Consider the following 25,377-nt stretch of genomic DNA (forward strand, 5'->3'; position numbering starts at 1 on the left):
TTCTGCAAAAGAGAGGGGAGTGTATCAGTGAGTGTGGTGCTATGTGTTTGAGTGATGTGCCAGCCACAGTTGATGAGCTGGCAGTGTGTGAAAGCTGTAAGATGTGAGTGTGCAGCTTCCAGCAGTGCTAAGTGAAGGAGGGTGACGTAATGCTAGATTTCACTTGTGGTTAAAATTAATTGTTGGTTGGTGAATGAAGTAGGTCAGGCGAACAGAGCAGTGTGTGAGGTCAGTGCTGCAATTGGTAGAATATGGAATGTGAGGATGCATTTACTGACTTTGACAACTCGTGGGGGTTCATTGAACTCCTTTTGGTCCAGCATCCTGAGCCCCGCACCGGCATAGACCACATCACCCACTACCTTCTCAACACTTGTCTGGAGGGCGTCGCGGCCCCTGTAGGATGAGGAACTCCCAGCTCCCTGCCCACATCATAGACCAAAGGGTAAAATCTTGTAGAGGCATTGGAGGTCCCACCTGCTGGCTGGAGAGCTGGTGAGAGACCTCACTGCATCATTTCGGGGAAGCCCACCAAACCACAAGCCAATCAGGTGGTGGCAAGGCCAGCAGCTGGCCTTCCCCTGGAATCAAGACTCTGGGGGTGGAAGTCTCACTACTGAGAGCTGCTGGCCAATCAGAGGCTGGCAGCTCTGGTGCCCAGCAGCGCCACTGGGTGAGGGGTGGGGGGGGTGGGGGAGGGGGCAGTGTGGCTACTGCTGGAAAAAAACCTACTGGAGTCCCAGGATCACGGAGTGACCCAGGTCACAGCTAAGTAATGCTGGGTGGGAAGTGGGTTTTGTGGGGTGGGGGTTGCAGGGAGAGGGCTGCTGGGAGGTCAGCATCAAGGGAAGTGGGGTGGTTTTCAGGCCCCCCCCGCTTCTCGATGTCCAGTCCTTCAATCACGCACTGAGTACCTCCGATCAAAGGAACACCCCTCCCCCTCTCCGAACCCCAGTCCCCCTGGAGGTGACAAGCTGGCTGCACAGTTTTAGCTGTCATGCACATCGCATGGTGACAGGCCCGCCTGCAGCTGGGTTAATACCAGTGATGGCAGAATGAGGCCCTTAACTAGTCATTAATTGGCGACCTAAAGGGCATCAGTTGCTGATGGGGAAGGTTGACCATGGGCCTTCCCATCCAGAACTTAATTCTGGCAGAGATGGGAAGGTGACAGGGTTCCAGTACGCCACCATTCTGCCTAATTAAATGCCCTTCCCACCTCCAAGCTCACCACCAGAGAGAGCAGAAGATTCCACCCAATGTCTACAGTGCAGCCTCCAAGACCCTTAGGGCACGCTCTCTGTCGTTTTGTGCCATTTCTGCTGCTTCCTTCCGGTCTTCTACTCTCTTCTTCAAGCAACTTCAGTCCCCGCTGCAGCCAGAGTGCTGCTCACCTTTTAGGGGTGCAGTCTGACTTTAAGTAGAGCAGGCTAGCTTTAAGTGATGTTAGCCTCACATGAACCTGGGCCCATGTTCAGCCATGCAACCACTCAGTCATGTGTTCAGTGCTGGGCTGCATGTCACAAATCATTATAATTAGCACGCAGCACAAAGTTTATGTGCTGCCTGCATCACTTTGAACATGTGTGGGAATCGCACATCACGATCTCTGCACCTGACTTCAAGGGCTATCCAATTTAGCCCAAATTGTCAGGGTTCTGCATGGATACAGGTGAGATTTGCACATGCTAGTGAACACATATTCACAATCAATTATCTGACAGCTCAGGCTCCATTCCTCTGCTGACAGACCTTGCATTACTATACAACAATATAGTGATACGTCCCAAGGAATTTTACAAGGGATGAGGGGTGGGCAGAATCGGATACTGAGCAGCAGCTGAAGGAAGACTGGCAAAGTGACAGTAGGTGGGGTTAGCACGATGGGTTTGGAAACGTTTTACAGTTATAAGAGTTTTCATAAGGTGAAAGGATGTAAAGGGAAAATATTTTCGTACATAAAGTCATGACAGCTGGTGGCTTTGCCAACAAATCAGTGGAGAGTGGAAAGCCTAGTAAACTCCCATCCAAGTCAGCATACCCTAAATAACCTCTTCGCCCTTGCAGCTGATGCAATTGAAATATGGCAATTCACGTCAGAGCACTTGAAAAGACATGACAATTTCTATTATAATTATAATGAATCACTAATGAAATCAGAAGAACCAATGACTTTTCTGCTTTTGCTTTCAATTAGGATTAAAGATGAATTCAAAGTTCCTTGTGAATGTAAATGCTTTCTAACTCAAAATAAGGTGCAGTTGTTTCACTTCTTTTAGTTGTGATTTTATTTTCTTTTTAACAGAGGGTTTGCTTACCTCTACCCATTCCCTATTATTCAGGGTCAAAATTTTACTGTGATATCCACAGTTCGTAAACTCATTGCACTATTGCTTAGTAGAGCCATCATTCTAAACAATCCCAAATGTTGTGATAACCCACTGCAATACACAGGTATTGTTTTAGATGAATCTTTGTAAATGTGTTGTTGTAGGCATACATGAAGATACTATCCCACTGGCAATACCGCCTGAGTTCTGAACCAGTTAATTGTCCAACGACACTGGCTATTTAACAAATATTGTCAGGTTATTTAAAATTGCCCGAATTTCCATGTCCAACATTTTGAGCTGTGCCATGTTTTCTTTTGTGTCCTTCGGTTTGAGGCAGGGTCCATAAGTGTTAGGGAGAATTATATTTTTAGGGGATTCATTAATCACAGCTGAAGGATGAAGAATATATGTGTAAAGAGGTGGCAGGAGAAGCAGGCCATTGCAAGTTTTCTCCTCAGCTGTATGCATGTGTTAGCTCACATACTGTGCTTGTTGGCTGCAGTTCCAAGCTATCAGCTCATATAATATTTTTGCTTTCAATGTTACCTCAGGAAGTTTTGGAATTCATGCTTTTACTCGTTCTGATGTCTTATATAATTTCTAAAAATCTAATTACTCCTAAAATGGTTCCCCTAAGGTTTTTATTCTCAATAGCTTTCCATTGAAAGGGCCAAGGTTAAAAAGCAAGTCTCAGCATGCTCAATGACTGGTTAGTCTTGCTATAAATCTTTTAAAATTCCTTAAGTTATATGAACAGGTACAAACTGGAAGCTGTGATGTGCTGGCTTGAATAGGTAAGCTCCTACTTCTTTCAAGGTCTCATCCCCTGTCTGCACTTCTTTGTTCCAGTCTCTCCCCCTTACCACTTCTACCGTGCCCCACTTCTCACTCCTGGCTTTGTTCCACCCCTAAATCCCATTATGCTCCATTCCCCAGGTCCCCGCTTCCTGTGCTCCACTCCCCAGCACCCTCCCATGCTCCACTTGTCTGCCCTCCATTCAGTTCCACTCCCTGTCTTGAAATGGGACCATGTTAAACACCGCAGCAATGTTTCGGATTCCAGACTAGCCACAAGCGGTGTCATGAGCAAGCAGATAATATTATGCAGAGTTTTTTAGTGCAGGAACCAAACTGAAAATTAGATTTCCACTTGGGAAAGCAAATGAAGGAGGTCCAGCGGCAAAAGATCACCATGGTGATGAAATATATTCCACAAACAACATACCAAGGGCTTCATTAATTGAAAGAAAACAAACCATAAAGCCCAGTATTCACTGAACTAACAAAAGCTGCATGTTTGGGGTTTGAACAGATCATGAAAGCAACAACCCACTTTCTATTCCCTTATTCAAATTGCAAGCCACTGCTTTGAAAAATAGGATATTTACAGTAGTCTTGTAGCTGTGATGCTGGAGTTTTTAACCCAGTGCAGTTCGAGGAGGCTGTTGAACTCAGGAAGTTACAGAGATAGGGAGGGGAAAAGCCATGAAGGAACTAATATATTAATTTTAAATTGGAAGCATTAGAGAACAGGGAGCCAAAGTAAGTCAGCAATGACAGAAACCATGGATAAGGACCTGTGCAAGAATAGGACACAGGCAGAAGAGTTTTCAATGAACTGAGGTTTGCAGAGCTTGGAGGATCAGAGGCTGGGGATGGCTGCTGACTTTCAATGAAGGAAACTGCAGGATACCCTCAAGTACCTCGGGATCAGAAAGGCCCAGGTTTGGACAACAACATTTGGCATGGGTGGCAGCAGTTTGGGCTGGGTTGGAAAGTTTTTTTTTAAATGACTCTAAAAAAAAGTCCCTTATGTCCCACTAAGTCAGTGGAAAATTGGCTTTAATTGAATCATTTATAAGACTTTTGCAGAACAGGAACAGATTTTAAAAATGGCTTACAAAAATCTTTCAATATGAACCACCACGGAAGCTTGGGCAGTCATAACATAACTGTGTTGCAAGCTGAAGAGTCCCATGGCAGCAACAAATGAAAGTAAAATTTATGATGGGGACTTGGCTGCAATATGCCCCAAAATACAACATGTTGTAGCTGAAGTGACTCAAGTTGAATGAAGACGCACAAGGGAGATCAGCAGATATCTAGGCTACTGTGGCTTGGCTGCACCTATCATGATTCCATAAACCATCCTCCAGATCATGACATGACTACCTGAAGATGGCTGAGAACAACTGCCTCCATAGGCCCAGGCCACCAGGGAGCCAGCTGCAAATTTTGCATCTGCTACAACCAACCTGAAATTTAAACCAAGTATTGATAATTGTGTTAAAAGCAAAAAAACTGTGGATGCTGGAAATCCAAAACAAAAACAAAAATACCTGGAAAAACTCAGCAGGTCTGGCAGCATCTGTGGAGAGGAACACAGTTAACGCTTCGAGTCCGAATGACCCTTCAACAGAACCTTCTGTTGAAGGGTCATTCGGACTTGATAGTTGTGTTAGTTACTTCAGCCCTTTGGATTGATTGAAAATATACTGTACTGCTGTCAAATCAGGATAACCGTTCTTTCACCTACCTAAAATAGCATAGCAAGGAATGGCATGCTGCAAACTCTGTCAGTTACCTTCAAACTGAGTATCATGCCTCCATATCAGATGTCCTTTCACCATATTTCTGCTCGGCTCTTCTTCTAGACATTGTAATGGACAATATCTTTGCCTCATCTATCCAATGCATTAACAGCCCCACCCCCTCCCACCACCACCCCACTCAGCACCCCTATCCTGCCCAAATTCAGCCACTCAATGTTATGTCCTTGGTCGGCTCATTTTTGTAATTATATACATTTCCCAGTCAAATACACAATTTTTCATATTAGCCCCAGGACTAATTCAACCACCATCCTAAGAAAAGTCTCCAAATATGCTTGAAGTACGGTACAATAAAATGTTATGCTAGGTACATGTGGTGAATGCTTTTTAACCTCGTTTGACTTTTCTAATGGTGTGTGATTTGTGTGCTCCAGGACCTAATCCTATTCTTCTACTGGATGCTCCTTAGTAACAGGAGGAATTTAGATGGCTGGCTGCTGGGTCTCAACATCATGGCATTCAGATAGCCCTCTGCCTCTCTGTATTGAGATTTCTTTGCAATGCTACTGCCATGTCTGAGAAGAGATGGCTGCAGACCAACCTGATAGAAACCCTTCAGATTACAAAAGGATTCACTAGATTAGAGGTAGAGTGGATGCATGGAGGAGACCAAAACTAGAGCCCATAAATATAAGGTTGAGACTAATAATTCCAATGGGAAATTCAGGAAAAACTTCTTTACCCAGAGAGTGATTAGAATATGGATGTCACTATCACAAGGAGTAATTGGGGTGATTAACATTGATGCATTTGAGGAGAAGCTAGATTAATACAAGAGGGAGAAAGGAATAGAAGGTTCAACTGATAGGGTTAGAAGAGGAGGCTTGTGTGGAGCATAAACAATGACACAGACCGGTTGGACTGAATGGACTATTGCTGTGCTGTACTTTCTACTGAATCCTAGGTAATGGTGGTGGTGGCTGTTGGTCCTAATTGCTTTCAGGCACATTTAATGTCACTTGAGCAGCTAGGCTAAAGAGGTCTTTCAACATGTTGGCCTATGAGTCAGCAACCTCCAGTAATGTCCCATCCTGCATGCTAACAGCTTTCTGAGTAAGAAGTCTGGTGACGGACTTTGAAATGGGTCTTTCAATCCATACCTCCAGAAAGTTGAAGTTTGAGAGGAGTAGTCACCACCAGCTTTCCCTTGATTTGAGGATGACGTCTATTCAGGGTCGTGAGTTTCTGTCATGGGTCTTCATGTGACTGTACAGGCCAAATCTTGACCCACCAATCTTTCGGTACATGGGGCAGGGTGTCCCATGAGATAGTGCATTCTGGAGTGCAGGATTTGCTTCTTTTTCTTTCCTTTTCTGCCACCGTTCTGCCTCATCATTAAGACTTTGTGACTCAAAGCACGATGAGGCTCAATGTCAAGTTGACACTATTTTGAACAACTGGTAGCAAGCTCCTCGCAATCATTAATGTCATTGTCACTCAGCGTCAATGAGAGAGAGCTTCAGAGTGTTTGCAGAAGTGTTTTCTTTGTCCTCCCCTGGATCATTGGCCATTTGAGAGTCGAGAAAAAGAGGTTCCTCTGGAAAGTCTAAAGCTACACCATGACTTAGAGAGGATTTCCTCAGCCACAGGAAGTAGGTGATTCAGGAAAATATATGTCAGGATTTTTCCTGCTATGGTCAGGAGGGAAATATCTCTATAATTTCCACAGAATAATTTATCTCCCTTTTTGAAGATTGTTACAATTGTCGCATTCCTGAAGTTGTGGGGTGGGTGGTTGGGAGATGAGGGGAGGTGGTGGGTGCAAAGAATGAAAAGAGTCTTGATGTTAATAAAAAGCCCACCAGCTTTGAAGACCTCAGCTGAAATATATCATAACCACAGGCTTCGTTGTTTTTCCTCTGTTTGATTACTTGTTGCAGCTCTTCCCATCGATGATGGTTCACTCATGTATTCTACCACATGGTGCTGGAGAGTATCAGCTGCTACTGTGCGCGGGTCCATGGTTGAGGAGTTGTTGAAAATGTTCTTTCCAGCATTGACGGATGGCATTGTCATCCTTATGAAGAGAAACACCATCCTGTGAATGAAAAGGATTTTATCCATTTGACCTTGGCATATACGTGGCCTGGGTGGCTTCAAAAAAGCTTCACATGTCATGATGGTCAGCATATTGTTGGATCGTTCAGGCTTTCTCTTTGCACCATATGTCCCATGTCTTCCAGATTTTTTTTGGGGTGTCAGCCTTGAGCTATCACAATGCCACCTTCTTGACTTATTACCTTGGGTTGCTCTGCCAATCAGTGAAAGCTTTTGTTCTTAGAGGTCACATATTTCAGCATCATTTTCATCGAACCAGTCCTGGTGATGGTGGTGCTCGAACCCAATAGTCTGGGCACAAGAATCTGGTACAGCTGATTTTATTTGATCCCACTGCTCTGGAATTGAGTTGAATATGTGAAGACTTTCCAGATTGGTTGTGTGGTGCACTTGGAATTGCTCTCTCCGGTCAGGCTGCTTTAGGGCTAAGACATTGACCTTCTTCATCTTGGACTTTAGGGCCTTGAGATGACTTGGTGCTAGGTGGATGTTTATCACCTATAGAGCAACTCTATGATCTTTCCAGCAGGCAACAGTCCCCCACATGGATCGAGTGAGAAAGACATCACTTCTATCTTTGACTCTAACAGTGACATAATCTGAGAAAGTGCCAATGCTTTGATCTAGGACTTCTCCATGTGGTTTTTTATTTGTCCTTCTGGTGAAAGAGGGTGTTTGTTATAATGAGAGCATGCTGAGCACACTTTGTCGGTCAGAGGACACCATTTCCATTAGCTTCTCCCAACACATTTTTCTCAATTTTTCCGATCCAGACATCAGAGTCATGGCCGACCTGGACATCAAAGCCCACCAGAAGGATGATCTTTTCTTCTTTTGGGATTTCAATGAGGAATCTATCGAGATGAGAATAGAACTTTTCCTTGGCGTCTTCATCGGAGTTGAGGGTCAGGGCGTAAGTGCTGATGACGTGATGAAGTGCTGATAGTTCATGTGGTACGATTGCAGTTCATCTTCCTAGATGGTCACTCTTGAGATTATCCATGAGTGTTTTAACATTCAAAGTTGCAAAATTTAAAACTTTCTTTCTTTGACCACAAAGATGGTGATCCCGCAGGTTGCGGTTCCCCAGTCATGGGAAAGTGTCACGTCTTTTTATCCCCCTTCCCATTTGGGGTGAGCAGAGGGTATCCTAAAAACGGCTGCTCAGTCACAGATACTACTGCCCAACGACACCTCAGTCACAACACAAGTGTTCAACGACCTTCACGCATCTGTCATCTGTCTGCAGGTTCTTGACTAGGGACTCCCAGGTCGCAATCCTGTCCCAGTTGCCATCGTCCATCGTCACAGGACTTGGCAAATGGACCCCAATAGAAGCTTGTACATGATTTAGTTTAATGTGGGGACCTTGGGGCGCCATCATTGTCCACACAATCTTAATGGGTTGCTGATCAGATTTTGGTGATGTGTCAAACCACGATGACCAGGATCACCTCACCACGGTAGCCTTCTTCCGCCTTCTCAGCCAGTGAGACACACAGCCTTTTTATGTTTATTCTGCCATTGAGAGCTTTTTGGATTGCACCTTGTCAGGCACCTCCTCCCAACCTTGCTGCCACGGGTGCCCCTACCAAGAGTAAGGAGATCCGGCTGCATCACTCAAGGGATCGCTGGAGCGCACCAGCCCCTCCACCAACATCAGGATGGCGATCCACGAAGGGGTGTGAAATAAGTGTCCCTTAGAGAATGAAGCCCAGGGACTTCATAACAGCAGTGTAATTATTCAGCAGATATTCTCCCACCATGTAAAGGATTCCTGACATTGGGGACTCGGCTACCTATACCTCTGCAGTTTGCACACACTCCATGGTGGACCCCAGTGATGGAAAACCCTTGTGCACATTGCATTGAGGTGGACATGTGGACTCATCCACTTTTCTGTCAAATTTTTCTTGGCACACTGTCTAATGATTCCAGAGAATGTTAGCAGTGTCTTCGTATTAAACACAAGGTCCATGATGATCCTGATCTTAGGACCCTGCAGCTGAGGATGGATGCCAACTAGCCTTGCAATCAGCAGAGTGCTTTTCCACACTTTTTATGGTGGAATCAATCCAAAGTGCAACCTAGGTAGAACGCCTGGCGTAAACTGATATGTTGCTGCTTGCACCAGGTGGAGTGAGTGATGCCAGGTGTTGTGAGATGCTTTCCCTCCACTCTTTATGGACATGTAAAGAAAAAGAATATGATACAGAGAAGCCTGAAAAGCACATCATGAAAACAAAGTTACAGACATAATAACAACAAGCTTTATTTAGATATTGCTTTATCTGAGAAAATGTACTAAGGCAACACAAGTAAGCCTAAGAAAAATGGATGCTGATTGGGGAATGCAGAGATTAGGAGGAAAGCTTAATTGAAGAACTGGGTTTTAAGGAAGTTTTTAACGAAAAAGTGAAGTCAAAAAATTTGAGGAGACGGTTCTAGAGAGTAAGACTAAGAAAGCTGAAACCCTATGCCACAAATGTTGGTGCAAAGGAGAGGGAGGAAGAAAGGATGGAGTCAGAGGAACAGAATGTTCAAAGTGAGCTATAAGGTGAGTGGAGATTGTAAACATTGTACGCGGGTTGAGGTTATGAAGAAAATTAAGAAAGATAAATTAAGGATGAGGATTTCAAGTTATTAGGAAAAGAGGAGGTACAACTTTGCCATCAACCAAACAATGTGGAAAATTGCCCAGGAATGTTCTATCCACAAAAAGGGACAAATACAATCCACTCAATTACCACCCCATCAGTCTATTCCCAATTATTAAGAAAGTGATGAAAGGTGATGTCAACAGGGCTATCAAGTGGCACATATTCAGCAACAACCTGCTCACCAATGCACAGTTTGGGTTTCACCAGTGCCACTGCTCCTGACCTCATTACAGCCTTGGTACAAACATGGACAAAGGAGCTGAATTCCAGGGGTGATGTGAGTGTAATTGCCCTTGACATCAAGGCAGCATTTGACTGAGTGTGGCAGCAAGGATCCCTAGTAAAACTGAACTCAATTGGAATCAAAGGGAAAATTCTCCATTGGTTGAAGTTATACTTAGCACGAAAGAAGATACTTGTAGTTGCTGGAGGCCAGTCATCTCTGTCCCAGGACATCACTGAAAGAGTTCCTCAGGGTAGTGTCTCAGGCCAATCATCTGCAACTGCTTCATCACTGACATTTTCTCCAACATAAGGCTAGAAGTGGGAATGTTCGCTGATGATTGCACAGTCTTCAGTATCTTAACACTGTACCTCAGGATATTGGCTAAAGGGGATGCAGTGCAGATTCACCAAAATTATACTTAAAGGGTTACATTATGAGGACAGGTTGTAAAATATAGAGCATATAGAGCATATAGAAGATTATGGGTGGCCTAATCAAGATATTTAAAATGATAAAAGGATTCAATAGGGTAAAAGGGAAAGAAAGAATGCATTTTACATGGCGCCTTTTGCAACCTTAAGATGTCTCAAAGTGCTCTATAGCTGATGAAATACTTTTGAGGTGTTATCACTTTTGTAATGCACACAGCAGGGTCTCTCAAGCAGCAATGTGATAATGAACAGTTAATTTATTTTTAGTGGCTGTGGGATAGATATTGTCCAGAACACCCAGGAGAACTGTTCTTCAAAATATTGCCATGGGATTTTGTACATCCACCTGATAGAGGGCCTTGATTTAACATCTCATTCTAAAGATGATACCTCCAACTTTGTCTTTGAGAGTAGGACTTAAACCCACAGCCTTCTGACTCATAGGCAACATGCTAACCTCTGAGCTACAACTGCTACTGTAAAGAGAGATATTTCCTTTGGTGGGGGAAATCCAGAAGAGGGCAAAATTTTAAAATTAGAAGCAGGCCATTTAGGTGTGGAATTAGGAAGGAATTTTTCACACAAGGCGTAATGGGAATTTGGAAGTCTCTCCCTCAAGTGTTCAATTTCTGATAGCCAGTTGGGGAAGGATGAAACCAGAGCTAATCTTTACTCAATTTAGATTTATTCACAGAGTGAAACATTATAAGTACCAGTATAGCTCCTAATTCAACCTTCACCCTAGTGTCATTAAGTGTCTAGATGTGCTCAAGTAACAACCCGATCAGTGCCCTCCACCTGCACATAGTTAATCACAATTGCTATTCAGTTAATAAAAAGGCTGTAGATGCTGGGTCAATTTAAATAGTTCATTATTGAGATCAAAAGATTTTTGTTGGATAAGGGTATCAAGGGATGTGGAATAAAATGAATGAATTGACTGAGGTACAGATCGGCCATTATTTAATTGAATGGTGGTACAGGCTCAAGGGGTTGAATGTTTTACTCCTATTCCTATGTGCAAGTTAAAGTAGCATAATTTAATCTGAAAATTCAGAACAAGGCCATTTTACTGTCATAGTCAGTTGCTTTTTAAAGGATGCTGTTACACCTTATAACTTGTTACACAAGTTATTTGGAAAAATTCAACATAATATCATTGTGTCACATTGGCAGAACTTGTGTTATGAAAATGAGTCACAAATATATTGTTTCTATCACTTGCATGTGATGAAACTACCATGTTCTGGGCATAGCCCTAGGCCATAAATCTTTTTTGGGCTCTATCCATCTCCAAAATGGTGATGATGACCCTTTAAATAGTTGACTCTGTTTATAAGCTTATTGACATCTCAAAAATAACCAGATTGTACAATTTTTTGCGTACTTTTAATTCTAATGGTGTGTACTCTGAAATTTAAACTATTTACAGGGGGAGGTGGTGGCATTGTCACTGGACTGGTAATCCAGTCAGGTGAGCGTCTTGACGTCATTGCACACTTGCGCGATTTTTCGGTCTGGGAGTTGGAACCGCGCCCGCCATCAATTATGAGGCCAGAAGGCCATTAAAAAGGCAACTGAGCTGTATTTTACGTTGCCCGTGCGATTTCGCACTAGTCAAATGGGTAAAGCGGGCAGGCGGACAGCCGACAATTTGCTAAACCCCATCCAAGTGCAGGACAAAAAGGGTCAGCATTGCTAGTATGAGTAGTGATGAGTTTTGGAGATAGTTGCTGCTGGTTGCTTATTGGTACTTGGCAGCTTCATCTCTGTTCAGGGCTTCATTGTTAGCATTTCCAGGCTTCATTTCAGGACTTATTGGTGTTCAGGTGGGTACTGAGCTTTATTCTTTACCATACGGACAAGGCCAGCCAGGCTGAGCGAGCCAGAGGCTTTGCAGCGATTGCTGGGTTACCCCGCGTCCAGGCTGCAATTGACTGCACACACGTGGCTGTCAAGGCGCCATCGGGTCAGCCGGGTGCCTTTGTCAACATGGATTCCACTCCATAAACGTGCAGATAGTCTGTGACCACAGGATGCATATTCTGCAAGTCTGTGCAAGGTAGCCTGGCAGCTCCCTTGATGCGTACATCCTGATACACTCCCAGGTGCTGAGGCTTTTTAGTGCTCCAGCCTGGCTGGATGGATGGTTGCTGGGGGACAAGGGCTATCCGTTGAAGAAGTGGCTCATGATGCCTCTCCGCCACCCAAGAACAGAGTCAGAGCAACGTTACAACAGGAGTCATGCCTCCACAAGGGCAGTGGTAGACAGTACCCTAGGTCTTCTCAAGATGTGCCTCCGATGCCTGGTGCACTACAATACCTCCCGGAGAGGGTGCCACCGATAGTGCTTGCATGCTGCGCTCTCCACAATCTGGCACTGGCAAGGGGAGACCCACTGGAGGAAGAGGATCTTGACACAGTTGGAAAGGCCACAGGTGATGACTCCAGTAGAAGAGGAGCATGGTGAGGAGAACGCTGAGGGTGTGGAGGCAGATGTTGGTAACCTCCAGGGAGGCAGGAACATCAGGGGTGCCTTGATCCAGTGCTCCTTCAGCATGAGATTCACCACGCTCTCAATGGACAAAGCAGTGCACTCAGCCATGAGGATCAATGCAGCGCTCATGCTCCGCATGGACTCCTCCACAACGAAGACCATGGAACCCAGACCCTCATGGATCTCCGGCAGATCCTCCCGCACATCCCGCTGGACATACAGCATCTGCCGTCTAATGGACGACTCCAGAGGCTCATCATCAGCCTTCGACTGAGCATCGTCCTGGTCCCCAGTCCTCCGACTGCCGTCGACCCGGGCACTCTCGGCGTCTGCCTGCACCTCAAGCGAGTGTGAAGTACCCTCACCAATGTGCATCGACATTCTAGCTGCAGATCTAATGCCCACCGATGTGCTGGTATCTGCGCTGGTGCCTTGTTCAGAGAGCAGGTGATACGCAGTGCAAACGAAGCCTGGTGGTCCTCTTGCATCAGAGGTGGCCCGTTGGGGTCCAGAGAGCAAGTGCATGCTGGCGAATCTAAAAGGAAGAACAAGGACATGTCATTAGTTAAAGTCATCACACCGTCACTGTACATGCCAGGTACCCTGGTGAGACAATGGAGATCTGCTTATGGTGCCATCATCTTTCAATGGGGGCTCCAGGTTTGAGGCTCCCATCAATGAAGATACTACACTAGAATGGTTGCACAATCTGCAACTCTCACCTCGGTGCACTGCACTCTTACCTTTGTCTGGCATCCCCATCTCTCCATGCCTGGTTGCATCTGGAGCATGCCGGCTCTCCAGCTCAAGGACATCTTGCTCAAAACTTGTCAGTAGCAGTAGGTTTGGCGGGCCTCCACCTGTACATGTCCTCTCTGCTTGCTTATAACTTGTCTTCTCCTGAAAGGATAGAGGAGCAATGATTAGTCCACTCTCTACCTGCAGCGCCATTGCAGCCTGGCCAACCCCAACTGAGGAACACCTCACAGGGCATATCCGAGTCGTGGCCCTCGAGCCGCAAGGCACTCAGTCCAAGGAGCTAGGGCTCACCCCCTTGGCCAGCTCCGGCATCATTGACAGTTGGTACTCAGACTTTAGCACCACTGAGGTCTATGGGGTGGGGGGGGCCTAGTGCCCGCAAGACCTGCCCTCCCGCCTAACATCTCCAGCCGCACTCAACTCCATCACTTAGCTAATGCAGAACAGACGTTCTTCCATGGCAGCCTTCCAGGGGCTTTCTGGGCTGTTCTTAAACCGGCCGCCAGATCACCATTGGACCCGGCGGCCCGCTCGGCCCTTCCCGACCAGTGGGGAGCCGCGTTTCACGCTGGATGGGCCTTAATTGGCCTGCCAGCGTGAAATTGTGGTCGGGGGGGAGGGGGGTGGGGGGGCCAATCGCGGGCGGTGGTCCAATTCCCGGACGGTCCCGGGCCCGCCGAACTCAAAATTCTGCCCTCTAAGAATCTATGGGTAACTTTAACCTTAACGTTAAAGCTGAAATATTATCCCATTCTGGAACATTAGTGGGAGCTATGGAAGCCTGCCTCAATCTCTCAGAGTGTTTTTCCTAACTTGATCCATTTTGAAGTTATTCATATTCTCACAACGTGGATCTGTTCCAGTTTGTGTGCTCATGCTGCTGACTGCTGCTCTTCCCCTGTGTCTTGGCCTGGTGATTGCCAAGAATCAAGGAATAAGAGAATGCTGATCAGCAGCAGGAGTACACAAACAGCACACTGCAGAAATTTACCCCAACTGCCAAAATCTCTCTGTAGAAACCTATTGGCAGGAAACTGCAAAAAAAAAAGGAGAAACAAATAGTCTTCTTTGGCTCCCACCTATATACCATTAAAAAAACACATTTGCAACAGCTATGAGCCACGACAGCTTCAGTACAGTAGTCTGCTTTCTGGATTAAGACAGAAAACAGTGTAATTGGAACCATCCCTATACATTTCACAGTAGACACATAAACCAGCTGCCAGCAGGTTGCTATGAAGCAGTAATTAAATAATCATGCAACAAGAAGCAGATGCAATTGGAGAAAATTATTCTTCCGTCTGATGAGTTAACTAAGCTGCTCTACCTATATTTTTATATTATTTGACTATGCTGATGATGGCTGATTCAGAATTTAACAATGTATTATCTGCATAATGTAAGTCATATGCTTTTTCTCTATTATGCATGTGCTGCTTGTGAATCTTGCTGCCTGGGGTGTGTGCTGATTCAAACTTCAGAAGTAACACCTCCTTCTTTCAGTTTGTTTCAGACTTTACTGGATGTTAATGCTTTTGACAAAATTGATGTTTCACAACTATTCACCTTTTCACCTGTTTGTGTGCTGATTTTTTTCATCAAAATATATTGCCTTTCTGAAAATTATCCAATGGAAAGCATTTACACAAGATTAGGAGCTTTAGTGAAAAGCTCCTAACTTGCGTGAAGTCTTCACTCCACTCATACTGACGGCTCAGTAGGTGAATAGTCTGCATTGTAGGGCAGTAAGCCATGACAATCGGGAAGGTCCCAGGTTGTATCCATGATCTGTGCTGAACTGACTGACCTCAACCAGGACAGCAGCTGAAATTTGACAGTTGGGTTAGTTAGGGCATGGTCTTACAGGTCACAATCGCTACATGTGATTGTCTGTACAGATTCTGGGTGAGAACAGGACTGGGCTCAGCATTCATGTCTAAATGCTCTGCCAAGAATCAGTTAAAGATCTCTCATATAATTCACGTGTCAACAGTGACCACTTGGCCTAGATACCATAGGGCAGCAGGAAACCACAACCCAACACAAGCCTTGACTTTCAGGAGAGCAAGAGAAGGAATTGGAACCAAATGAAAATTCATCCCTGACAATGATAAAACTAAAATTATGACCCCTTCTGGACAGCTCAGCTGCCAATGGCACCATATGAAGCCTTATTGCCAGTCCTTTCTTATGAAAATATCACAGGGTATGTTAGAGAATTGTCAATGTATTTATAAATGATCAACCCTGTGGCCTTTAATTAATGCACATCAATGCTTTTCTTGAATATTTCAAGGAGGCATATGGCATATAGTTGGAATCTTGTTGTAAAAAATGACTAGTTGAAGAAACAAAAAGAAATGGCATGAAGAGTTTTTTCTTACTGTTGTATCTCCTTGACACATGTGAGTCTACTATAATATAAATTTAACTGGCAAGATCGTTTTTGAAATTTTCTCACAAAACGTTTTATTATAGAAATTGCAAAAGATTTATATTTATTAATCCATTTATTTTTGGACTGGAACAAGTGTTATTAAATGACTGTCTTGAGGTAATTTTGTGGATACAGTTCAGTCTGTCCGAAGGAACAATTACAATGGTTCTCGCCACTGTCCTTGAAGGTTGAAATATCAGCTCATAAAACGTCGCTACTATGGTGATCACACCTCTGCATTTTCTGTTTGAGGTAACGGTGGGGATGACCTTTGAAACTGTCAACAGCATGTTTTCTGAGTCTGGTTAATATTTTGCTGGAGTGGGATGGAGTCACGCCTTTGGTTAAAATTCAGATTTGTGTTGAAACAGATAACTATATGGAGAGCAAATGTTGTGGGTGGATTCTGTTGGTATCTAGATCGAAGTAAAGATAGCTCACCCACGCCACTGATTCCAGAAGCAATTGTACTGTAGGATCATAGGAGCAGGAGTAGGCCATTCGGTCCATCAAGCCTGCTCTGCCGTTCAAACAGGCTGAAGGCTGATTATTTACCTCTACGCTATTTTTCCCTGCTATCCCCATATCCCTTGATGTCATTAGTATCCAGAAATCTATCAATTTCTGTTTTGAACATGCTCGATGATTCAGCTCCTACACTGCAGCCCTCTGGGTAGAGAATTCCGAAGATTCACCGTCCTCTAAGTAAAGAAATTCCTCCTCATCTCAGTCTTAAATGGCCTTCCCCTTATTCTGAGAATAGTTCTTTCTATGAATAGGTTCAAATCACACTGAGATAAATCTGAGGCCAGAATCGTCCACTTCCGTTGGCGGCGGACATCATGACAGGCGTGAGCGGAAACTATGGCAAGAAGGCCAACAATCAGTTTTAAACTGGCGTGAAACCAGTTTGTGATCGTCTGCTCCGCCCATCAATGGTGCTTCCCGCTGTCCAACGTCGGGAACTTAATTTTAATGCATTTACACCTCATCATTGTGGCTGCACGCTGGAATCATCCCCCACGTCAAATTTACCTCCCACTTTGGCGTGACTTCAGGACGGCGTGATTTACGACTGCTTTTAAAAGCCATGCACCTGGCGACCTGAACGTCGGGAGGAACTTGGAGGCGAGTGCACACAACCTTGTGCACTCAGAGGGGGGCACAGGCAAATTGCCTTTTCCCAGCTGCTTTCAGTGAGGTGCCGGGACAAGGGCTCCAGTGTGGGTTAGGCCGTATGTGGGGGCAAAGCAGCACAGACGGAAGGAAGTACACAAGCACATGCCGGTGGGGGGTTGTGGGGGTGGGGGGGTGGGGGGTGGTGTGCAGGGTGGCAGACAATGGCAGAGGGGGATGTGAGGATGAGGGAAGTGGCTACACACTTGGAAAAGCTTGTCAAATGTGAGCATTCTTCCGCATCTGAGACTGTTCAGCAGCAGCTCCATTTGAATGCTTGGAGATAGGTCTCTGAAGCATTTCTGCCCACTCAAGCAACGCAAAAGCATGAATGTGCTACCAAGTGCTCCAGAGCTTTTCAACCCTTGGACGCAGACTGCAAATTAATGTTTTAGAGGCAGGAGGACAATTAGTCAACTGGGCAAGTTGTAGAATCCCTTGCAAGAGGTGGCCATGGAACAGTCACTGGTGGAGGTGCTTAGAGCCCCTTGCAATGTATTTATTAAGGTTTGGACCAGTAAACCTCATGGTTCAAGCTAATAGCACAGCCTTGCAGTGTTGTTTATGAGAATGCCTGCGCCTGAGCTGAGATCACAGCGTGCAGTCCAGTGGCTAAAGCGGCCGCTAATTGGCAAATGGAGCGGGGCGGAGGTGGGTGGGGTTTCAGACAGCCAGTGAGCGCCCTAAACTCTGGCCATCCAAGTAGTGGCCAGCACGCAGATGCTGAAGAGATGGGGGGGCCAGCCCCACCTCAAAGGTGCTGAGAGCACACAGAAAGAATGATGGAACTCTGTGACGCCTGCCCACGACATTCTGGCAGTAATGACAAGCACCATTGAGGTGCAGGCATCACTGATGTGTCCAGTGAGTGTGAGGCTGAACCATCACTTTGGTCTGAAGGCTGTGCAGAGCACGGGGAAGAGGCCCTGGACCAAGACACCTGCCTTTATCTTGTGCAGGAGCCAAGTTTTACATCTGAATGACATGAACACTACTCATCAGAACAAGGAGCCATAGGCAAGGAGGCATTCTTGGCAGTTTATTTACAATAATTACAATACAAGTTATTAACACCTGTGCCCACACGGTGCAATTACATCTTCTTAACCTTCCTAGCCCTGCCGCTACATATCGGTGCTCCCCAGCATCTACAGTGGAGGTGGAGGCAGCCTACTGACTGCTACACTCTGTTGTCTGTGATGACGTTGGATGTAGTCCTCTGGAGGGCCGAGACCTGAAGGGGCCCCGGCCTGCTTTGGGTATCCTGCTGTGGGCCAGGTGCACCCTCCTCAGCCTGCGGAGCTGGAAATAATGGGGTCATAGGAAGAGGGGATTTGGATCGGCCAGACACTTCCGGAGTCACTTGGGTGGATGGCCCTGGGGTGTCGAGCTGCTGGTCCTCCTCCCTCTGGGTGTCCGATGGCCCCTGGCTGACTCCTTGAGGAGAAGGGGAAGCTGGAGTGAGATCGAGTTGACCCAGACCTCTCTCGCGCTGACACTGTTGGAGGCCAAATATGGCATCAGTGATAGAGTTCAGCCTGCGCAGCAATGCGGGGCCAATTCCCTGGACCAAGGTCTCCAACGGCGTCTGCCATGGACCTCAGTGCATCAGCATGCCGGCGCTATCACCTCGAATGATCACCTCCATCATCCCTTGCAATCTGAGGAGTGCACCAGACATCCCTTCCTGATGTTCCTGTGATTGTCTTTGCAGCTGCAACAACTGATTGTGGACCGAGTCCAGAGACTCATCATCTGACTCGGACTCAGCAGATTCCTTGTTTCCAGCAGTCCCCGAGTGCTGGTGAACTCGGCTCTCTCTGCCTCTGCCTGCTGTGGAACAGATTGTGTGCTGTGCTCACCAGATTGTGATCCTGAGGCTGCTCTACATCTAGGCCCCACCAAGGTGTGTGTCGCTGCGCTGGTGGAGGGTGTGGGTGAGCGCCGTGATGGGTCTTCAACGGTGCTGTCCTCAGGGTCCTCATCTGAGGTGCTCTCGGCACTGGAGTCGAGCTCAAGATTGCCTGAGGGCGACGTGGCAGATGTCCTTAGGAGAGAAAGTGCTTGGCAGCCGCGTTACACATAAAACAGTGGACCCAGGGTAGTGCTGACAGAGGGATGATGTGGTGCAGGATCCTCACATGGGTGTTCACCGCCAACCTCACCGTCACCGCAGGAACGGTTCATGTCCTCTGTGGCCAGCTCCAACGTGCAGCTCTGGGACGGAGTGAGGACCTTGATGTCCGGCACCCTACCCCCAGGTCTGGGACCTCTCCTGGTGATTGTGCGATCTTGACCTGCATAAAGACAGATGGAGAGAGTGTGAGCAAGGTGCATGCCAGGCCAAATAGGAAGGATGCCAGGCATGCATGTGTACTGAGTGGAGCCATGGATGGGATGAGGAGGCGATCTCCAGAGAAGATGAGGCCAGATGGAGATGTGAGGGTGTGTGTGAGAGAGTGAGTGATGTCCCTTGAGCTGGCAGTGAGTGAGATGCCAGTGAATATATGCTGGGCTTGTGAGTGTGTGAGTTGAGAGTGATGAGGTGGTTGACTTACCCTGGCAGCACGGATGAGATCGTTCATCCATTTTCTACACTGGATGGCCGACCTCTTGTGTGCAGCACTGGCACTGACCACCGCAGCCACCACCTCCCAAACCAGAGTGATGAGGCTGATGGGCCTCCTGCAGCCAGAGCTGGGGTAGAGGACATCGCAGCGGGCCTCCGCGGCGTCCAGACGGCGTTCCAGGGGTGCGTCACTGAATCGGGGGGTTGCACTCTTCTTGGCTTTCGGGGCCATGTCTTCACCGGTGCCCTTCTGGGCTGCAAGCAATGAGAAGCATGCGCATGGCTGCACTTTAAATATGTTGCCCAGAGCGAGGAAGTGGCGAGGTAATGGCATGGCAGGCAAATTGGAGACCGGCCGCCAGCGATCCGGTGTGTTTCCTGAAACTGCATAATTTATGAGGTGGGAAGCAGACAATATGGTGTGAAAATCCGCCATTGCAACTGGTGGGTAAAGCGAATTTTTTCCCGCCCGCTGCCACACTTAGTGCAAATCTGGGACAACTCCATCCTGAGTTTGTCCTGCTGTAACAGATTACCAAGAGCCCCAGACTGCAATCTGTTGCTATGTTCCTAATGTCCCAGTTCCAAGCAGGAGAAAACAAAGGGATTTAACATTTAGTGTTTCTACAGTTGTCCAAACATAAATAAAACTGGCTAATTCCCACTGACTTCAATAAAAGCGAGGGGACAATCTGATCCCATCAGTTTTCTGCAAGGCAGGTTAGGTTAAAATTACTGCAACCCCTCCCCAACCCAGCCAATTAAAAACCCATGAATTAGCTGCAAGATTATGATCACATTTAACAACACTATCCCCTGTCCAAAAATAAAAGGTGTGGAATTTGCAGTAGTAATAAATCTGAAATTGTCAACGTTCGTCATCATTCCTCTCTGAAACTGAAAGCCCTCCTGAAGTCTGCACATGTGCAGTAAAACACTGAAATCCAGAAGCTGCTGTCAGTGACTCTACACTACCCCATAGGGTGTACTGTTGTAATCACCCCAGACTGCACTCAAATTGAAATTACTGCACACTTGAAAACCTGCCTTTTGAAACTATTAGCCTCACTGTAAAAAGCCTTGGGGCTGGATTTTACAGGGCACCACAGTCCCCAAATTCCCACCACCACACCGCCCCCCCCCCCACCCCACCCCCACCCCACCGGCTAAAAGGTTGGAGGGGAGCTCTCCCTCGGGAAGAATGGCTGACCCGCTGTCATTTAACAGCCAATTGGCCAGTAATAGGTTGGAGGCAGGATTTCCACCCATCAGGGACAGGAAGTCCCAACTCAAGGAGCTACCAGTCAATTGGATATAATCACAACAATGCCAGGCAGAAGTGATGGCCACTGCTGGGACCACAGGCAGTCCTCAATGGTAATCATCACTGGAGTCGGACACCATGGTAAGTGGAAGGGATTTCGCTGGGATCTGGCCGGCAGGCTCCTGTGAGGGGCATAGGAGGCTGGGTTTCAGAGGCCGTGGGGGAGGGTATAGGCAGAAGTGTGATCTTGGGGGTGGGGGAGTGCCTCCAATGGGCACAGGGGACCTTCAAAGGAGCCCCCCCTGCTCACACACCTAAAGCTGCTGGGCTACCAACTTGGCATGGGCCTTCACCTGCTGTGGGTAAAATAGTGGTGGGGTAGGATGAGGCCCTTAATCGGCCACTTGAAGGGTGAGCAGGCTGCCCGACACCTCCACTGCCCCCATAAAATTTCATACAGGTCGGGGGCAGGCAGGTAGGTGTGGGGGGAAGCCCACTTGCTGGATTTTACGAGGCCCCCATCTTCAAATCCATTGGTAAGGGACTGTAAAATCCAGCCCTTAAAAAAGTTACACCTTGCTGCGTGAGGTGTAACTGACTTTTTAATAGCACACTAAGTCCATAATTATTGCTGAAGAGCCTTACTTACATGTGTGGAATGTCAAATTTCTTCACTATGATAAAATCACTTTTTAAATCTTCTTTTAAAGTTTTCTTAAGGTATTTTAGCTTCTATCTTAATCCTGTATCTTTGTCCCAATCATTTATTTTGCTCTGTAAAAATTTTAATTAAAATAAAGAAATTAGGCACATTTTACTTCCTGGCTTGCTGTCAGTGAGAATAGTTCAATGTGATTGGCTGCTTACTCTGCTTGTCATCACTGTTGCTCGATGCCTGTAGATCTCCTTGACTTAGCACCAGATTTAGACTGACGTTGGGGAGGGAGAAATCACAGAGACTGCTATATCTTTGTGGGCTGCTTTCTTTGTGCCAAGGCTTGGTGAGACCACACCAGGAGCACTGTGTAGAGCTTTGGTCTCCTTACCTAAAGAGAGATATGCTTGCATTGGATGGAGTGCAGCAAAGATTCACTAGACTTGTTCCTGGGAAGGGAGATTGTCCTTATAAGGAGAGATTGAGTGAACTAGGTCTACTTGGGATGAGAAATTTCTTCACCCAAAGGGTGGTGAATCATTGGAGTTCTCTACCCAGAGGGCTATGGATGTTCAATCATCAAGTATATTCAAAACAGGAATCAATAGATTTCTGGATACTAGAAAAATCAAGGGACATGTAGATAGAAAGGTGGAGTTGAGGTAGAATATCAGCATAATCTTATTGAATGGCAAAGCGGGCTTGAAGGATCAAACGTTCCACTGCTGCTCCTATTTTTACACTCTTATGTCCTTATAACTTCTCTCATGACCTCAGCTCCCACAAACTGCAATATGACAGTGACCAGCAAATCTATTTTATAGTGGTGTTGATTTAATAGTTTACCCATCCTTTAATTCTTTATGTATAAGCTTGAACAGTGGAGTATTAGGGTGCTCGGGACTATAAGGGTTAACGTAAGACTGAGGAAACAGTACCACCCACATTATGATGTAGAGAGTCACATGGGAGTAGTAGAGTGCAGTGTTGAGTCTGGTAGGAGTCGGCATGAAGATAGCACCTAGTCAAGACTCTATCCTGTATATATTTATATAGCTATGGGTTATTAATAAATGTTATTGTTCAACCATACAAACCTCTAGAACTCTTCATGATAGAACATGGTGGCAGCAGGTGAATGACACAAAAATCCCTAAGAATGAAGTAAAGAAGCTGCAATCTGACCTGAGAGAAGTGCACCTAACTTGAAGACCTTGAATACACAGCTGGAGATCTCCTAAGAAGCTCCATTACAGGTGTGGAGGTGAGGGGCAGAAGAAATACCCACTGTGCAGAGTAAAATGACTCAACCAGAGCACGTGGAGGTCCATTTCAAGACCTGATTGAAAGCAGAGTCAAAGGACCTAGCCAGATCACAAAAGGGTGAGCAAAGGCTGAAATAAGCTTCTAAAATCAGCACAATAATCAGGCAGCACTGGCAGACCGATTGTTTTAATGAGCACAGCTTGAAGAACACTGCAGCCAGGATCCAAAGTCGGCACCATAGCACGTGGCAACCACATGTGAACAAAAGAATAAATTTTAAAGAGAAGTCAGAGCAAAAGGAAAAGCAGAAGTTCAGGAAAGCAACCAGCTGGCCAAAACAATTTGTTCAAAAGATTTTCTGCAGAATCGCCGAAGCTCCATAACCATGATAGGAGCCCACCAAATCCTGACAAGTTTAGGAAGAAAAAAATGCCTATTGCATTGCCATTTAAAACAAAAAGTTAAAGCTGTACTCCCCTGTACTGAAAACAGCAATGGATTACATCAACACTGCCAGGCCAATTAAGGCATACAGAAAGGCCAAACCTGGCACAAGATTGGGCATTATGGAGAAGAATATTTTCAAAATATATTATAGATTCAGGCTTGAATAGGAAAACAGAGACTGAACAAGTGAATATACTATTATATTCAGTAGGTCCAATAGCTGATGTCATAATTGACAGACAAGGAATAAATTAATTTTCCAATAACTTTGAAGAGGTCATGAAGTCCTTTCACACATACTTGAACCTAAGAAGCAATAAAATTTTGGAGCAAGCAAAATTTAACAAGAGAGTCCAAAAGTCCAGGGAACCCGTAGACTCTTTTCATAAATGAGTTATACAGATTGGCTGAAGGCTGTGACTATGGTGACCTTAAGTCGGAGCTCATAAAAGACCAAATAGTAGTGGGAGTGGCCGATAATGCTCCTTCAGATGTACTCCAGTCTAAAGAAGATCTGACTTTAGAAAAAGCCATCCAAATCATCAGACAATCAAAGGTTCACCAGCAAAACCAATCCATTTTGTGTGGTGAAGTTAAAAGTGGTACAGAGTAACCCCAACAGTCCAGATTGTAAAGCAACATAAGGGCAAGGAGACTCTAGGGCAAGGAAAGCAATACCCAAGCAAAACACAAGATGGTGGCAGATCATGTCAGCACCAAAAGAACTCATAGGCACGAGCAGTGTCTAGTAATCACAGCAACCGCCTGGGAAACCTTGGAGAAAATGTGTAAGTCCAAAACCTCGAGACGTGCAGAACATCCCAATCCATGAGAGAGATGAGCCACACCAAGAAGAAGTCCAACAATGCTTCTTGGGAGAAATTAAGGATCCCAGATTCACATTTTGGAACACTGGCATATCTCACAAATTTTAAATTAGACACAGGAGCCAGTGTGACAACTTTACAACAAACAGTGCCTGTCATCACACTATACAACTGTGTAGATAGGGTGTCACCGACAGCCAAGCCTGAATCTATTGTTACAGGCAGGAGGGGTATTAATTTAAACAGCCATGATTTCTACACTCACTACCCATCCATAAACAGAAAGATGTTTTTGATTTTTGATTTCCCCCTTTGTAAGTGGTGGCAAATTTTCCCCAAACCTTCGGTTTTGGAGTGATTCAATCCTCTATTAATAACCCCACAGCAAACTCGAGATAAGGTAAAATAAGAGGGGCAGTTTATTTTACACACACACACAAAACGCGGGAAGGAGTTTCTCAACATCTGCCCCTTTTGCATTCAAATAATGAAAGAGGGATAAGAGAAAGAAAGGGATTCAGGGCATAGACTACGATTAAAAATAAAAATTATGGTTTCATGTGAGTCCAGAGTCCAAAATCAATGACCATGGAAAGTTCTTTCATGTGGCTTTGTCTAGCAGAATTCCCCATCTTGGTCCTAGGAACTCAGTTGCAGGTTGAGTCCATTCTAGATGCAGCAAAGTATTCTTATGTCCTGGGTATTAGTTCATTTTGTAGGCGAAATACAGTGTTCTTTCTGGAAATCAGACATGGGGAGAGATGGAGGTCAGAGACAGGCCGCTTTTCATTTCTGAGGTTAAATCACAACTGAAGATAAAATTCAAAAGCTGTATAATGAAAGGAATTCAAACAGCTCAAGTCTCGGTCACGTGACAGGGTGGTTTCAGGTCGAGCCAATTATTCAGCTGAGGCCCTTGTTACAACCTATTGTGTTTTGAGCAGGTAACTGTAAAACCACTATCACAATGTGTGAGAGGAGGATCCCAATAGCTCTGCCTTTATCCAGCACTGGCAGTGCAGACACCTCATCTACTAGCACTTTGTGTTGGCTTGGCTGGAATGTTGATACAATGCAAGAAGTGTTACATTCCAGAGTTTGATTAGTTAGCCTTTGTCCATGTTTAAACTGCTCAGAAGCTTCCAGAATTACAAGAACAT

The 25,377-nt window shown here is 45.7% G+C and overlaps 1 protein-coding gene across 5 annotated transcripts in view; it reads left to right on the forward strand.

The window, feature by feature from the left end:
- The window catches only part of LOC144691760 (exosomal polycystin-1-interacting protein-like), a 71,740-nt gene that overhangs the window by 43,280 nt on the left and 3,083 nt on the right, over nt 1-25,377 (forward strand). The window contains exon 2 of one of the 5 annotated variants that reach the window (XM_078560199.1): nt 22,781-23,060. The exons of 2 other annotated variants lie outside the window; for them this stretch is intronic. The gene's annotated coding sequence lies outside the window, so the exon portion shown is untranslated. Of the gene's footprint in view, nt 1-15,608; nt 15,783-22,685; nt 23,061-25,377 lie in introns of those variants that run through there. 2 more of the 5 variants (XM_078560202.1, XM_078560200.1) reach the window with 2 other exon arrangements.

Source organism: Cetorhinus maximus, chromosome 16 (genome assembly GCF_964194155.1).
Source record: "Cetorhinus maximus chromosome 16, sCetMax3.hap1.1, whole genome shotgun sequence".
Lineage (NCBI taxonomy): Eukaryota > Metazoa > Chordata > Chondrichthyes > Lamniformes > Cetorhinidae > Cetorhinus > Cetorhinus maximus.